Genomic DNA, 18,173 nt, shown 5'->3' on the forward strand with positions numbered 1-18,173 from the left:
GAGTGTCTATTGTGTATGTCAATGGATGTGAGAGTGAGGGTATGAGTATGTGAGTAGATGTAAGAGTGTCTATGGGTATAAGAGCAGGTGGCAGTGCCTGTGTGGGTGTGAGAGTATCTTTATGGATGTAAGTATGGGTCTGAGAGTGTCTGTTTCGATATGTGAGTGGGTGTGTGAGTGTCTGAGTAGGTCTGTGAGTGAGTGGGTGTGTGACTCTGTAAGTGGGTCTGTGAGTGGGTGTGTGAGTGTCTAAGTGGAACTGGGAGCAGTTGCAACAAAATATAAGTTGGTCTGCAAGGGGGTGTATAAATGTCTGAGTGGGTTTGTGAATGGGTGCCTCTGTCTCTGAGTAGGACTGTGAGTGGGTATGTGAGTATCTCAGTGACTCTAAGAGTGGGTGCATGAGCTTCTTAATAGCTGAGCGAGTGGGTGTATGAGTGTCTCGATGGGTCTGTCAGTGGGTGTGTGAGGGCCCCATTCACAGAATGAACTTAAGACTCAATCCTAAACTTACTAATATTTTGGTATTCACAGAATGCACTTACTACTTTTGGTATTCACAGAATAGACTTACGACTACTAACTTTGTGTCCGCTCCCGGGCCGGAATTTCCGGCACTCTGGCGGATTTTGCGATTCCGGCCCGCAATTTCCGGCTCTTCGTCGGAACCTCCGATTTCGGGCCAGAATTTCCGATTCCGGGACGGAAGATACGAATTATGGCAGTTGATCATGTTAGCCAAGGGTAAACACCTGTCCAAGTGCTCACCATCCCCCACCATGGATCAGCTGGCACACTACAGCCAATCCTAGCCCTGCAGTATGTATAAATGCAGAGCAGACACACTCAAACCCTTTCAACATGTCCCTGAATGTGTTTGTTGCACTGCCCCTTGCCATGCGGCAAAACTACTTGAGGAGGAGGAGTAGAGCAGAGAGAATCTTCAGACAGAGGATCAACCTATTTGGATTGTCCAGCCAAGATGTAATGGCCAGGTATTTTTTCTCTCGAGAAGTCATCTTGGATATGGTATATGAGTGGGACCAGGAACTTGACTCTCTGACCTGCTGCTCACATGCAATACCATCATATCTCATGATCCTTTCTGCTCTCCATTTCTTTGCCACTGGGTCTTTCCAAAGGGTCTCCAGTGACCATGTGGGCATTTCCCAGGCAAGCTAGTCATGGTGCCTGCATCAGGCACCGTGACTGAGATGCATCACTGCTAGAGCCCACAACCACATACACATGCCACATACACTGGCCATGAGACAAAGGGCAGCAAGAGATTTCTATCTCCTTGCACAATTCCCACGTGTGCTGGGTGCAATTGATTGCACCCATGTGGCCCTTCAGCCACCCCGCCACATTGAACACATCTTCTGCAACAGACATAGATGGTATTCCATCAATGTGCAAGCTGTCAGTGATGCCAGTGGGAGGTTCATCAATGTGCATGCAGTGTTCCAAGGCAGTACCCATGACAGCTTCATATTCCGCATGTCACCTCTTGCCCAGCAGATGGATGCTGGAGAATTTGGCAACATGTGGCTACTGGGTAAGCACCAAGCACTAAAAATGAGTGATATGTGTCATTGAAATGTCTGAATGCCCCCCCAATATTAACCAATGTACAATAAGATTCATGGTCCAACAGACACTGCATGTACTAATGTACAGATCATGTCCTGTGTAAGTCAAAGAGGGAAATGTAAACAACTGCCCTTTCTTCCCTCATCAGGCGGCACTGTGTATGCACTATCCCCATACCTCCTCACCCATTACAGGCGTGCAAACACTGTACCTCAGTGTAGGTACAATAGGGCACAAATACGGACTCGAGCCATCATAGAGCGCACTTTTGGTCTGTTGAAGTCGCGATTCAGATGTCTCGACCGTACAGGGGGTGTGCTGCTGTACTCCCCAGAAGTCATGTGCAAGATTATATTAGCCTGTTGTGTTTGCACAATATTGCTTAACGCATGGCTTACACATACATCTGGAACCTCGGCTTGCTCTGAATCAGGGAAACCGGCCCATCGCACATAACCAACGTCAGGGCATGCAAGTCCGTGATCAGCTCGTTGCCACATTTTTCACATGAGCAACCTGTAGTGTCATGGACAAAAATGTGGTTTGCTGTCTGTTGTCAATGATGAAACTTGGATAGACACAACTGTGTCCATAAATTCCATCCTGAGACGACTTTGCAAGACGCACTAACTGCATGTAAATCACAGCTGCTGACAGTAGTCAAAAGTTGGAGTGTGCCTCAGGTCATGAGCCCATGTCAGCGATCAGTGTAGTGGATGTTCCTAAAAACAACTATTCACTCTGATGACAAACAATACATGTCCTGAGAGACCTACCTGGACCTCATGAGGATGGGTCACTATGCCTAACATGCTGCGTCAATCCTTACGCCTTCTTCAAGTAGGCGAAGGGTTTTGACGCAGCATGGCCAGAAAAGTCACTAGGTGAAATCTTATAGATTTCACTCAGCCACTTTTAGGAGGCGTTTCTGCGCTGGAAATCCCCCCCCCCCGATGTGCCGGAATGCCCACAAGTGGCGCAGGGCTTTACAACGTGGCACATCTCCCAGATGAGTCACGTTGTAAATACCCCACAACCTGGCACTGGCTTAGCACCGCCGCTGTGTCACAAAAGTGACACAACGGTGGCGCAAATGTGGCGTACGGGGCTTGAAAATCTGCCCCCATGTGTCTGTGATATATCCACACTGCTCCACCCCAATGTTACGTAACACATCACACAACTCTGATAATGAGCACTCAATATGGATTACATGTACCATAATGAAAAGTAGGAGAAAATGAAACTGGGTTTTGATGTTGTGTCAGCCCCCCCTCCCCCCCACCTGTCCATGTAGAAATGCACCATGGGCAAGAATAGACAGATCTGTGACGCATCTGCTGCCATACAGGTGACGCATTGCTGGAGTGGCGTCACAAGCACGACGCAGCTCCAGCAAGGCTCGGGGTGACCATATGCATAACACGCTGCGTGAATCCTTACGCCTGCTTCAAGCAGGCGCAGGGTTTTGACGCAGCATGGCCATAAAAGTGACTGAGTGAAATCTTGTACATTTTACTCCGCCAATTTTAGGAGGTGTTCCTGAGCTGGAACGCCCACCCCTGCGCCGGAACGCCCACATGTGGCACAGGGATTTCCAACGTGACGCATCTCCAAGATGCGTCACGCTGTAAATACCCCGCAGCATGGGGCAGGCTTTGCGCCGCCGCTGCGTCACAAAAGTGACACAAATACAGCGCTAATGTGGCGTATGGGGCTTGTAAATCTGCCCCCATGTGTCTGTGATATATCCACACCGCTCCACCCCAATTTTAGGTAACACATCACACAACTCTGGTAATGAGCACTCAATACGGACTACATGTACCATAATGCAAAGTAGGAGAAAATGAAACTGGGGTTTGATGTTGTGTCAGCCCCCCCCCGTCCGTGCAGAAATGTCACTAAATGGTCTGTTCCCCCTTTTGTTACATGTTCATTATTCTCACCTGCACTGTAATTTCAGTTTTTTTCCACAACAGAACAGCAGGATGGCAGTGGATTTGATTACTGATTGTGGATGGATCATGATGAAACCAAAATAGCTGCCAACTCTTCCTTTGATGTATTTCCTGTCTCCCACTTCCTGTATAACATTTCCTGTATGAAAATATGTGTTCCGGGTCATTTTTGGAGGTTACGGCCCAAAAACCTAATTTCCGGTTTTCGAGCGTATTGCGTGGGCACGGACCCGATGCTCCGGAACCGGAAACTACATTTTCGGGCCGTAATCTCTGAAAATAACCCGGAACACATAATTTCATACAGGCAATGTTATACAGGAAGTGGGAGACAGAAAATACATCACAGGAAGTAGTTGGCAGCCATTTTGTGTTCATTCTGAGTCATCCTCTATCACTGATCAGATCCTCAGACATCCTGCTGCTCTCAACACACTTATTTCCGCCAAAATGGCTGAGGAGTATGAAGAGAGAGCACCCCCTTTCACAGAAAGGGAATTGGACATCTTGGTAGATGGGGTGCTGGACAACTTTCCTCAGCTATATGGGGACCCTGAGTAACAGCTGAGCACTGCAGCTAGGGCCAGGCTATGGGCCAACATCTGTGAGCGCTGCAGTACAGTGGGAGTCTACACCAGGAGTGCTAGGGCATGCCGCAAGCGCTGGGAGGACCTAAAGCGCTGGTCCCGCCACAAGGCTACGGAGCTGGTGGGCCTGTCTCCCCAGCACCATGTGCATTGTTCTCACCTCTCCCCACTGTACAGGAGGGTCCTGCGAGCAGCTTGGCCGACCCTCCATGCTCAGCTGGAGGAGCATGAGCACCAGAGACCTGGTAAGTGGATCATATGCAATATGTGTCTGGGAGTATGCTGTGAGTGAAACAGTCCTGTACCATTGTGTGTCCCATGCCTCCATGCACCAATTCCATGTCCATACAGCAGTCACCAAGATTAAAAAGACACACTGTGGCATATGGACTGTACAGGGCAGAGTGCATTATGGGAGTTGTAGTTTCTTCATATCAACTGGTAAATGAGCCACACTTGTGCATTCATATTGAAGTCTGCTCTGCCAGCACCACTACCATTGAACCAAGGAAATCATAACTGATGTGTGCATTGAATGAGCAGTGGTACAGACACTGTCCAGTGTGTGCATGGCAGGCCAAAGGGTATTGGATGCTGTGACTTGCATTGCAGTTGTAGAGTTTGGGTTCCAATTGAGACAGAACATCATGTGCCATGGAGTCAAGACAGACTTTGAGATCCTTGCATCACTCTTAAGTGTTCCTAAATTTGCAAGGTGTGTCCACTGACAGACATCTCACCCTCAGTGGTTTGTATGACATTTCACATGTACAGGTAGCTGTCACAACGACCAACCACTGTTCACCAGTGTACTGCACTACCTTTTAAGTCAACAAAACCAATATGTGGCACTGGATTGTCCGTTGATGTGTGGGGAAGGCAAAACGCTAGACTCACAATATAGCTAGAGAAGTAGTACAGACCCTATGTGGATGTGTGACTCACATTCGGCATTTGTCTTATCCCATACAATGCTACAAAGCAGATGACACTTGTCCAGACGTTAAATAGCTGCAAATCCATGCCAATGGCCAAATTCTATCAAATCTGGACTCTTCATGTTCTCCTTTGGTAGACTGCTTTTGGAACTAACACCTGTAGCAGTGACAAGATACAGAGATCACAAGAATGTGAAGGTTGAGGGTTGGTCAATACAGTTGCATAAGCCACAATAATACAAATGAGATGTCCATGTCAGACTCAATTCAGTAAATAAAAGTGAACATACATGTAATGTAAGTTCATAAACACTGAGTGGCAAATTTACAAGGTTCTTGCGCTGCTTTTACACCGCTGTTGCGTCACTTTTGTGACGCCGCGGCAGCGCAAATCAAGAGCCATGCTGTGGGGTAATTACAACGTGACGCATCTGGGAGATGTGTCACGTTGTAGAGCCCTGCGCCACATGTAGGGGTTCTGGCGCGGGGGGGGGCATTCCGGCGCAGGAACGCCTCCTAAAAGTGGCTTCATGAAATATACAAGATTTCACTCAGTGACTTTTAGGGCCATGCTGCATCAAAACCCTGTGCCTGCTTGAAGCAGGTGTAAGGATTGATGCATCAGGTTAGCGATAGGGCACCCCAGAGCCTTGCTGGAGCTGTGTCGTGCCTGCGACGCAACTCCAGAAATGCGTCACATTTCCGCTGGGGATGCATCACGCATCTGCCCACCTGAGCGCCACGGTGCACCGTAGTAAATCGGCCCCTGACAATTGTAGAGTGTGATCAAAAGGAAAACAAATTCTGACCTTGGCTCATCTATGTATGTGTCTCTTCCTGCATGAAACAACCACCACATCAGGATTTTGCTTACATTTCAGCAGGCACAGATGGTGAGACAGAAGAACTGCAGGAACAGATCCAGAGCAGGAGGACATCAGTTCGTCAGCGGCTACACCCTATTTCCACCAGCGAGGAAGAAGAGGAGGAGGAGGGAACCTTAACATCAGGAGGCAAGGGGATTTCACCCACCCGGGATGAGGAAGAACACCACTCTGGTGCTACATTCCGAACGGAGGCTGTAGACATTGAAGGTGGGGGGAAGAACCCGACACCTTTGACCATGAGGTGGTGGAAAGCTACTCTCCCCCACGCTCTTCACAAGTGGGTCCTGAAGAGGTGTCCCCGGGGCAGGCCAACATTCGTCTGGGCCTGTCATCTGCCCCTCCCTACCTCCAGAGTCCCCCATGCCATTGGGTGATCAAGCTCCATCCCTTGCAACCTCTCCCCCTCCTCGTAGCCCCCAACCCAAACACAACATCTGCTCTGGAACTGAGGCACCACATTCCTCCTGTCCCCCCAGACCCATTCCATTTCTGTTCTTCCTGTGGCTGTGCCAGGGGATTTGAGTTGGATGTGTCAAGGTTACAAGTAGTCTTACCTGTAGGCCACTTGTAAAGGGATTCCGCAGAGACGTTATGGACCAACTTCCCCAAATTCTAGGTAATTCCTAGTGATTTTGTAGTTTACACTTAGGTATCATATAGAAATCAGGGAGGTAGGCCGGATCGTGGACGCTACCTGCTTCCTTATTGTCGACCTGCGAGGCAATAAAAGAAAGCTATTGTAATCTCTATTCTCTAATCTTCTGCACTATTGTTAACTCCCCATAGATTCTCCTTATAAGTCAGATGCAAGCCTACCTGCGACTGTTAAGGCCTAGGCGTCACGTCCGTGTTGTCGTTGTGAAGGGTGAAGTGAAGATGAGCTGGGCAGGATTGAAACGGATGAGTTGCCAGAGAATTCTGATTGCCACTGGAAAGGAAATAATTTAGATAAGTTACTTCTTTTCTTGTATTGTTTAATCCTTCCTTTTCACTATCCCTTACTAATATACACCACTTACTCTCTCTGTATTGTGTTGTGTCTTCCTTCACCTTTTCTTCCTAGACAAAACTTATAATATTAACAAGATACAAATGCACACAAAATATTCTACGAAAATTATTGTCCCAAAAGTTAGCTTTGATACTTCTCAAAGCCTTAACAAGCAAGCAAGAAATGTCTATTTCAGGAAGTCTCTGTTCTAGTTCCTTATGCTTCTTCAAATCATTCTTCAGGTAAGTTATTCGAATTGGAACCTGTGTTGCTTGCTTGCGTTGGGCGCCTGCTGATTTAAACAATAAAGAAAGATTTCACTTAGCTTTCTTAGTTGTCCGTGTTCTTTTTCCTTTGTTGCGCGATGCCGAGATGAAGACGTCGAGATGCAGACCTTCGAAGTTGCAAGGGCGTTGGCTGGTGTCTGCAGGCTCCGTGAGTTCTCCAAGGCGATTCTGTGCTGGGCGACGGAGGAAGGCAAAGCGTGGATTTGCGTTGGGTGTGGTCTTTTATAGTTGTGCCACACCCAGGACTCCTTGACGTTACGCGCACATTTTCCTGCGTGTGCTTTTTTAAACGTGCGCTTTCCTATGCGTGCGCTAGCACCGTTCTTCTGCGTGCGCTTCCTCTGCTTGTGCCAGCGTCCCTCACACGCTCTGACAAATGACTAAAAAACATTACTAGCGATTGTGCAAACAGAAGTTAAATTATATCTTCATCTTCAGTCTCCTCATTATCTGAATCAGAATAGAATTAACAGCGTTTGACCCAAAAAGGATATTAAGAAACCATACTGTTTTAACAGAAGTGAATAAATACACATTTGACAGTGAAAACACGGTTTACATTCAGACACATAACATTTCTGGAGTGCTGGCTGCACGGGACAGGGGTGGGTTTTCTGAGTGGGCAAAACCACATTCGTAGGAGCCGGATGTGTGTACCTTTAGTGGCGGTGGTGATTCATGACAGGATGGTTGAGGGTCAAACAGACATGTCCGCTCGCATCATGCTACAAGTGTGTCTAGAGATACGCACGATGCGAGCGGACAATCTCCATTCTCTGGACAACCTCCCCACCAACGTCAATTCCCTGGCCACAGCCATGTTGTCTGTTGTGTCCCAAATCCCTTCCCTTACCACCGTCAATGTTGCCCCTGTCCGTTGCCCCACACTGTTTCCCCCTGTACTCCTCATGTGTCACGATCCCATGTGATGCCTGTTCCTGCACCAGCCATCCGTGTGCCTGCATCGGACACTGAGGATCTGGACATTGTAGTCCTGGAGGATGACCAGAAGGACACTTTAATTTTTGACTGAGACATTGTTGTGGATAAAGATTTCATTTTCCCCTTGTAAATAGACTGGTTTCCCTGACGCTCCTTGACGTATTATATTGTTTTTGCCCCACCCCAATCCAAGTTCCCTTCTCCTTCTGCATTAAGATCATCATTTGTTTTCCTTTCTCCCTTCCAAACGGACGGTTATTTTCTGTTCCTACATAATATCTTCTACTTAGTTTAACTTGTCTGACTTCATTTTGAATGTCTGTTTCCGAATATGAACACCTATTTTGTGAGCCATCTGCCATGCACATAATAGCTTGTTGCAATGATGGGTTACACTTGTGACTGTGTCTCATACACACACACACATACCTACATTGTTATACAGGACATGATACACAACAAATATTTCTTTTGTAGATCTTTATTTTTACTATACACATATACACAGTCCTTGTCACTGGCGATCGTGCTTGTGACTTCGCAATTTGGGAGGTGATGATTGCTGTGAGGGGTCAGGTTGGGCTTGTCGCCTACATGTATGTGGGTGTTGTACAGGGTGATCTACATGTGCAGGGGCAGATGGTGTCTGAACATTTGGTGTCTGTTCTGGACAGGGGCTGGTTGTGCAGGTGGTGGGAGTGACGGTACAGGGGTTGGTGGTGGTTGTGCAGGTGGTGGGGGTGATGGCACAGGGGTTGGTGGTGGTTGTGCGGGTGGTGGGGTGATGGTACAGGGGTTGGTGGTGGTTGTACAGGTGGTGGGGGTGATGGTACAGGGGTTGGTGGTGGTTGTGCTGGTGGTGGGGGTGACGGTACAGAGGTTGGTGGTGGTTGCGTAGGTGGTGGGGGTACCTGTTCAGGATGCTGGTGTGTTTGTGTACCTTTGCTGTGGTGCTAAGCAGTTGGTGGTACAGGTGTGTGGATGTGCTATCCTGCAGGCAGATGTGATGGCTCCACTCCCTGCGTTGGCCATGAAGGGTGACTTCAGATCACACTCAGCATGCCCTCCATCATCTTCATGGCCAAGGCATGGTGTCTTGCACTCTCTTCCCTTTGGATGAATATCAGGTCTCTCATATTCCTGGACATGTTCTGCCAAGTCCTATCCATCCTATCCAAAGCTTGGCTCACCCTGTCCACTCACCTGAGAGAATTGGACCATGTCCTGCAGGGACTCAGACATGTCTGACAGGGTAGCCCCTATGGCACTAATGTCCTGCCTCACATGTGCCTGCTGCTGGAAGAGGTCCTGCTCCCACTGGCCACCATAGCCAGGTGCAGGCCCCCTCTGTAGGTGTCTTCCAGGGATGGGATCAGCAGGTCCAACACCAAGGGGGGAAGGGGTGGCAGGTGGAAGCCTGTGGGCAGGAGAATGGTGCTCAGGGGACACCTGCACCACAACAGGGCTGGTACTTCCCACAGATGTTGGAGATTGTGACAGGGATACACTGTGTAGGGAAGAGCGGGTGGGGGAATCACCATGTCGGTCCTGGACGTGAGGGCTGTGAGGGAGTGATGTCTGCGTTGTGATGCATGTGAGCTGTGGCTTGTTTGCTCCATCAGAAACGTCATCCACGGAGTAGACGGATATGTAGTCATCATCATCCCCCATGTCAACGTCCTCATGATCTTCCTCCACCTCTTGAGCATGACTTGCTGCCGACATAACTACCTGGAGGATCAGGGGATTCTCCCCACTGATTCCCCGTCGGCCAGCACTGGTCGTAGGTCTGTCATCCTCTCCCTCAGCATAATCTGGAACACAGAGGTTGCAACCGTATTAGTGATTTACCTGGTATTACATGTAGTGCAACACCAGGGTTGTATTAACTGTAATTTGCATCAGCAGATAGGGATCATGTGACCTGGTTAGGGTACCACCACAGATGACCCCTCACACCATAGCACTAAGGTTTTACATGGAGATGTACATAATACTAGCAAACTCACCAGCTCCAGCCACACCTTTCTGTACCTTCGCGTTCCCCCCTGGTGTAACCTGCTGAACCTGTCTCCTCATAGATGTTGTAGACATAGCTGTAGAGAGTGGAGACAACATTCTCAATGACCTGCATCACCAATTGTCAGACAGGCACATGTGACACTCCTGATTTGTATTTTCAACTGTTGATTCCATGCAGAAGGGGATCTCGATCTCTGTCATGGCTTAGTAATCTGAGATAGTGACACACCTCATGCCAGAATTACCTGAAGGACAGGTGCACGAGGATTTCACTGCTGCAGCCAGGATGTCATGCATCCCCCGGGATGGTGTCCGCTGTTGTGGTATCATCCTGTCAGCAGCTGTGATGAGACATACCTGTCCATATTTTAGTACAAGATGGTAGCTGTGAGCCAACATGTCAATTCTCAATAACCATTTGCGGATAATCCAGGACAATGTGCAGCATGCTTACCTCATGGACTTTACATGTGGGCACCTGGTCACATGCAGCATTTGCCAGCTGTTACCTCCATGCAGCACTGACATCAAAAGGATGAAACATCAACTGACAAACTTGTATGAGAAGGTTACTGATATTTCAAGGAAGGGGGATAAATGACCCAGACTCATCCACATTACACTGATTTCACCTTTACAATTGAGACTAACATTTTTCATGAGTGTAATGTTGTCTTTTGGCAAGTCAGAAAGGAGTTCTTGGGTGAGATGTGCAGTTGCCAGGGACATGATGTTGCTCATTTGTGCTTCCCTACCCATGAGGTCAAACAGCTTATTTTTGAATGAGAGAACACAGATTTCTAATGTGCATTCTTTGAGTGTCCTCTGTTCCCATACTCTATTTCCAATATCATGGTACTACTTAGCTGACAACGCATGGTGTCTTGTACAGCAGACATCCAAACCTCATATGTCAAACACTCACCTATACATGTGAATATGGTAGGAGGCAAGCAGAAAACAACATTTGATTATGATCACACATTGCGGATAAGCTGAGAAACTTTGAGGCTTCCCGCCTGCACTGGATTATCGTGTTGCCCTTCAGCCAAGTTATTTTGCAGGTGTAACTGCATTAAGATTCACCTTAGCAGCCCCTACACCCATCTCAAAGGTACACAACTGGCATCAGTGTGTGCCTCAGCCATACTAATTTCATTTTGATTTAAACATGTATATTTTGCTAGGGATTTATCCTATCATTATCCTATCATTGAATTGCAAGCATGTGTTTTGGTCAGCTCATATGAACACATTATTCTATTGTATGTCCATTCTGCACTCGCTTACTATACATTTTGTGTCAGCCTCTCATTTGCCACTAGGGTATGATCTGCCATGTGTTCAAATGCCATATGTGAGCATATTGTGATGCAGGACAACAGTGTTGTACAACATATACAACATACAGTGGAGGTGAAAGGCAAGATTAATGAGCATTCTGTCAAAATTATTCTAGGGTTGACTTACCTTCGCCCACTACCGGAACAGTGTGTGGTCCCTGAACAGATGTCACGTCCAACATTGTAGCAGAAGTCAGTGTGTTTCTTTGATTTGGGGAGGACCGCATTGTACCTACAATGATTAGTGTGTTTTGCAACTTTACATTTCTGCTGCCACGTGTGATGCACTCAATTTCTGGCACAAAGGACGAGCACAAGCAGTTGTGGGCACCACCGTTGCAGAAGTGTGTTATACATAATGTCATGAGTGATCCCACATAAGGGATGTATGACATTACAACGCATGCTTTTACATCGCATGCCTTTACAACGCTGTTTTTACAACGCATGCCTTTACAACGCATAGTGCTTTGGGGTGCTGGATAGTTAATAGTTTAATTTACTATTCCAACTCCACTCCCCGTGGATAGTAGGGAAGGTGTTGGATAGTAAATTAAATCTATTCCCTATCCTAGAGCGCCCCCAGCGCAATGCGTTGTAATGGTTTGCGTTGTAAATTCCGCGTTGTAAAGGCACTACGTTGTAAAAGTTGCGTTGTAAAGGTTGTTTACCCACATAAGACTTAGAATGGGCCCACTACATAGATGCAACCTATATCACAATTACATGCCTACGAATCCAGAGGTAAGGTCCATTATCATGTTTTGTTGATGCCTAACAAATAATCCATCCAATGTAAGAAGTACATGACCAGCTGTGTGGACTGTGCAATTTAATGTATATTGGAAAGATTTGAAGTTGGACAGTGGATGCATTGTCAATACTACTGAGACTGGTATCTCACTGCTTGTTGATCATTACCATATTTGTGCAAATAGAATTTCTTGATTAGGTCTACAGACACTATTACAATATAGTGGGGACACCCTTTTGATTAGTTGTGGCACTCGATTACAGGATTGGATTCCCAGGTCTCGGACTGTTGGTGAAATACATGTTATGTTCCACAGTTACAAAGGTATGATGAGCCAAGACATGTTATATTTTGTCTTTCGCTGTTCACATATGTCATATGCTAAAGGTGAAAGTCCACTGACAACTCCAATTGCAATGAAGCACATTTTTCATCTCTGGTTGACTTTAATATGTGGGCAATATATGTCCCTCTGTCGTCTCCTGACAATGTATGCATTTTGACCATCTCCTTGCCAGTTTGACTTACCAGTTAGTGAGGTTGTATTGCCTTTCTCTGTACGTTGTCGATTCCTCCCTGGAGATGAAGGGACCCCTGCTACTGCAGTTGTCTGTGCTCTGGCTGAAAGTGTCAATGGGCGAGTAGAGAGAAAAATACCCAAATGGGAAATGTGCTTGTTGAACTTTTCAGGGATTTCCCAATATCTTCTGCATGCTAACAGTGTTGTGAAGTACTGCCGCAGACAGGGAAGGTAGGAGCAGTGGTGTGTTGGGGATGTAATGGCGCTGCAGAGTGAGAAATGAACAACAGAATATGTGTTTGACGTATTTAGATCTGATAATTCTCTCAAGTTCTGCTTTGTGATTTAGGCTGGCACAGGATGATTTACTTCTTGGATAATTTGTGGCAGCTTTACAAACCCTTCGAAAAAGATTTACACTGCTGTTGCGTCACATCTGTGACACAGCGGTGGTGTACAACAGATGACACATTTTGAATAATTTGCAACGTGACGCATCTATGGTGAAGCGTCACATTGTGAAGTCCTGCGCAACATTGAACCTACGTCAGCTTTCATGTAGGCAGGGTGGGCATTCCTTTGGGATCTGCCTCGTAAAAGTGATGCAGTAAAATCTACAAGATTTCACAGAGTCACTTTTCAGAGGCCGCTGTGACGCAACCTTACGGCTGCTTGAAGCAAACGTAATGTCATATAGTTACTGCTTACCTATATACCGTGTTAAGTTAGCATGAGCTTATTAAATGTTTAAACGCCATTTTTCCTTTTGCTGCTTTTGCACACGACACATAATTGTTGATTTAGCTTTCAGCCTAGAAGAGCGTTGTGATTTACATGAGAATAATATGTTATTGCTCTGATATCAGCTTTGCTTGGTAAACTATGTCTGTACAGTGAGTGCTGAAGCTTCAAGGATAACTCAACACAGTATTGTTGTGAGGTCTGATCTCCGCACTTTCATAGACATAACATAAGTGCAGCTCCTGCCAAATTCTGGCTTTAGGCGCGTTTTATATTGCTTTGCTTAGAGCACACATACACACTTGATGCGGTTCGCATGCAGAGAGCTGGTGGAAGCTGATGTGATCTCTTCACACTAGGATCTTGAGGTATGGGGCCGCCCTGCTAAAACCCAAAGAGACCTTCTTAGATATTAATATACTATGCTAGTTAGGGAGGGTGAGAATTAGGTGTTGTTAACCCTTATTCATTACAGTATTTTAGCATGCTGTCACCTTTTGCTTTCTATGGACTAGTAACTATGCTGATAACTTTGCTTATGATAATATGTTTCCTTGTATTATTTAAGATACTGCCTTTGAGAAGACGGCATTAGTAAATAAATATTTCAAATGTGCACGTGTCCTCGTTTACTCCACGTTCTGGTTTGAAATGATTGTATAATGAAAGAGTGCTCATGTGTTCCACCTGACCTGAGGTATTGTAAGTTCATGTTCTGGTTTGTCTAAACATTGGGAGTTGGTTATGACCAATGAGAGACTGTAGCTAGCTCGGTAAGGGGATTTTGGGTACTGAGGTGAGTTTTGGGCCATCCTAATTCACTGAGGTTCCAAATCTCTATGCACAGTTCTGTAGGAGAACGGAATCCCTGCTACATGGCGCCCGATCGTTGGTGGTCTTATATCATGACACTCGAGGTGTATATCATTCAAACCTTAACCCCTTCACTGTTGTTTCCGGAAAACGGTGGTGTCGGACAAAACCTACCTATTTTTGAAATAGGTCTTTTCAAGCTTGAATCTTTCCGAAACGGTTTCCTTAAATTCCTACCCAGTTGTGCTACAAAGTTTACTTTGTTTTCCTACATTCCTGTACTGTGATGGCCCAGCCGGTGGACATTCCGCAGCATAGTCGCATTGCGGTGCGCAATCATTTTCAGACTTACAATGTACCCGCGGAAGGCTTGGCTGTGATTATGGTGGTGAGTGCGGAAGCCGCTTACCCATACGAACTCTTTTATTCGTGGGTGACGTTTCCGGCTGTGGACGCTAATTCTGGTGTGTTCCACACTTACACTCCCTCACCTGTACCGAATGAATATACTCCGTACAGGGCACAGGAAGTACCTATTGATACTTGTCAGCATCGCATTTGGTTTGGTGGTGCCCTAACCCATTCTTTAACCGCTCCGAGGTTAGGTCCTTTGTCCATTCCAGGCGCAAATTGGCCTGTTTTGGCTGGATTTACTCCTCACCCTCTACACGGAAATTGTGCTCTTGCCTAAATTCGTAGACTACACGTAGTCTCTATTGCCGTGATTAGAGCTTTAGTGCAATACATAGCCCGTAATCTTCCGGGTGGGCCCACGGGAGGTGCGGCGCTTCCGGCCGGACAGGGCGGTTTGAAGCTCAGTACCGTTATGGTCAATGCAGTGATGGGCAAGCGTCCCCAGGAGAAGGATGATTTTCCTTTCTGGCTTGCCGAGAAATTTGATCAGATGGAAGCAGTATTTCCTAACATGACTCCTGGTGAAAAACACAGGATTCTGACACTTAGTTTGCCAAAAGATTTGGCCCCTGAAATCGGTGACTGTGAGACCTGTGGTAGAACATTTGCGGCAGTCTATTTGAGGTGTTACGGCTATGGCTGTCCTGCCAACGGTCCTTAAACGTGTTCAGGATGATCACGGACCAGAGGCTGCGGTTGAATTGGGTATGCGCCTGTGTGGCACCTTTGATGTGGTTTGCGATCTCATTCTTGCTAATGTCAAGGGGGATGCAGTGAACTTTCAGGTGGCTAATGCTTTGGCGGCGATTCCCGATGCCGAGAAACCCAGACAGTTAGCGAGAATTATTGTGGCGGCTTATAAGAATGTGGGTCGCAATAGTAGGGGCCTCAAGCCTTTTTCTGTTAAAGAGAAAAAGCAACCCCAAGGGCAGACTTCAGAAACGGAAGTTCAGCCCAAGTCCAAAAAACAAAATTTGCCCAAAAAACAGAAACAGGGTAAGCAACAGCAACAACAGCAGACACAAGAATCTCGTCCTGCGTCTCCGATGCCTGCGCAAACAGAACATGTTTATGACTTGCGCGATCACGCGACGATTAAATCACCTGATCGATTTCAGGTTTCTGATCAACGCTCTGCTCATTCCTTTCAGGACTCATCGGCCCCGAAGACCGGTGGTGGAGGAGGCGGAAAGGGGCCGGGGTGGTCAGCAAGGACGTGACCAGCCCCGCCAGCAGACGGGAGAGGAAAGCAGGACGGCTCAACGCCGAAGAGACCGCAGTTTGCCAAAAAGAAAGTCGCGGCTTTAACAGGGCATTGATATGCCACAGATAGTGAGAACGCGGCTTCGGAATCTGACATGGGCTCTGACTTTGCTGGACAGCGCGGCGGAGATTACCATTGTGAGAGAGGCCCTGCGTCCGCTACTGAAGGTGACAGCGACTGATATTTATGTTGTGATAGAAACAGCCGATACAAGAGTTGCTCCCCCTGATAGACTTTATGAAATTGTCCTGTTGATCGAAGGTGACATACAACGTACTATAAAAGGGGTATTTTGGGAAAATCTTTCGTCTACGTATGACATTTTGCTTTCGGAGGCTGACTGGCCCCCACCTTTTGTGCTCGCAGCACCGCGAGGGGAGGAGGTAATCCTCCCGAGTTTCGCGAACACAGTCTCGAAAGAGGATGCGCTGCATTTTGCAGAAGAGTGGGCTAAGGCTCTAGCACCGGCTCTGTACCGCAACCAATGTGGTTGGGATAAATTGTCCCCATGCCACGAGATTCCTTTACGGTCTCAGCCACAGCCTCAACCTCAATATCCCATACGGCATGAAGCCAAGGCTTCCGTCGCGGCAATCCTTGAACAATTGGAATATCAGGGAGTAATTGAAACATGTGTGTCACCGATGAATAACCCTCTTTTTACTGTGACCAAGCCTGACGGTTCATATCGTTTGGTATTGGATTACCTGCATTTAAACTCGCATTGCCGTAACTGTGCAGTACAGAATACTCACGGCTCTGCCCTAGTGGATAGTCTTGTGCGTAAGCGTTTTAAGACCACGCTTGACATTTCCAACGGTTTTTATGCCCATCGATTGGATGGTCTTAGTTCCCAATGGACCAGCTTTACTTGCGGTGGTGTCCAAAAACAATTTTGGCGTCTCCCAATGGGCTATAAGAATAGCCCTGGGATTTTTACCGCCCGCATAGTCTCTCTTTTAGAGAGGATCGACCCTGATGCATGCTCGTATGTGGATGACATATATCTCACAGACGACGAAATTTGGGGGCATCTGTGTCGAGTAAACAGCATAATTTGTAACTTTGCAGCCATGGGTTACAAATTTAACTTTGCAAAATCTCACATTGCAGAGTACACAGTGTTGTTCCTGGGCTATGAGCTCAACAATGAAGGTAGAGGTTTGGCTCCTCACTTCTTGGAGAAATGCACACAGTTGCGCGCTCCTACAACACTGAAAAAAATACAGTCTTTGCTGGGTTTTTTAAATTTCGGGAGAACTTACATTCCGGAATATGCCCAGCGTATCAAGCCTTTGTATGCTCTGATACAACCAACTTTTTTCAAATCATGCTGGCTGCCTGAGCACTCAGCCATCTTGCACTCCTTGCAGGCTGATCTGCTCGCTTCTAAATTCTTACTGACTCGTGATAACCACACTAACCTGGTGATAAGAATTATTCCTGGGACAGTGGGTTTCACGTACCTCACTTTCAATGAAGGATACACAGTACCTATTGCTTACAAGTCACACTTTTACACTTCGGCTGAAATGCGGTTTTCCACTGTGGAGAAAGTTTTACCAGCTGTGCAGATGGCGATTTTTAAGGAACGTGCTCTGTCACAGGGAAAATGCATGTTGGTTGTTACACCCTGTCCTCATTTGGAGGCAGTTACGAAAGCCAGTGTACCAAATTCTAAAGCTTTGCACCCTCGGTGGATTCAATGGGCTGCTTCCTTGACGTCCACGGATGTCACGTTTATTTTTGATGCCTCATTACGGTCGCAGGAGTACTTGCAGTATGAATTCGTTCATCCTGCTCCTCTAGCTATGCGACCTTTGGAGGACTTCCATTGCATCATTTACACTGATGGTTCGGCGCAGGTTGCGCATGGCTCTAAACACGCCAACGTTTCCGCATGCGCCATTGTGGTCGGTGCCGTGGTGAACGATGAGTTCAAGTCCAGAGTAGTGCACACGCAGACTCTAAGGGACTGCACCGCACAATTGGCAGAGCTTTGTGCTCTTTTACTCGCGTTGGAGTACGCTGATCCTAGTGTGACTACTCTTATTGTGAGTGATTCTTACTACTGTGTCCAGTCTTACAATGAAAACTTGTTCTTTTGGATTCAGAA

Source organism: Lissotriton helveticus, chromosome 2_1, assembly GCF_964261635.1.
Source record: "Lissotriton helveticus chromosome 2_1, aLisHel1.1, whole genome shotgun sequence".
Taxonomy (NCBI): domain Eukaryota; kingdom Metazoa; phylum Chordata; class Amphibia; order Caudata; family Salamandridae; genus Lissotriton; species Lissotriton helveticus.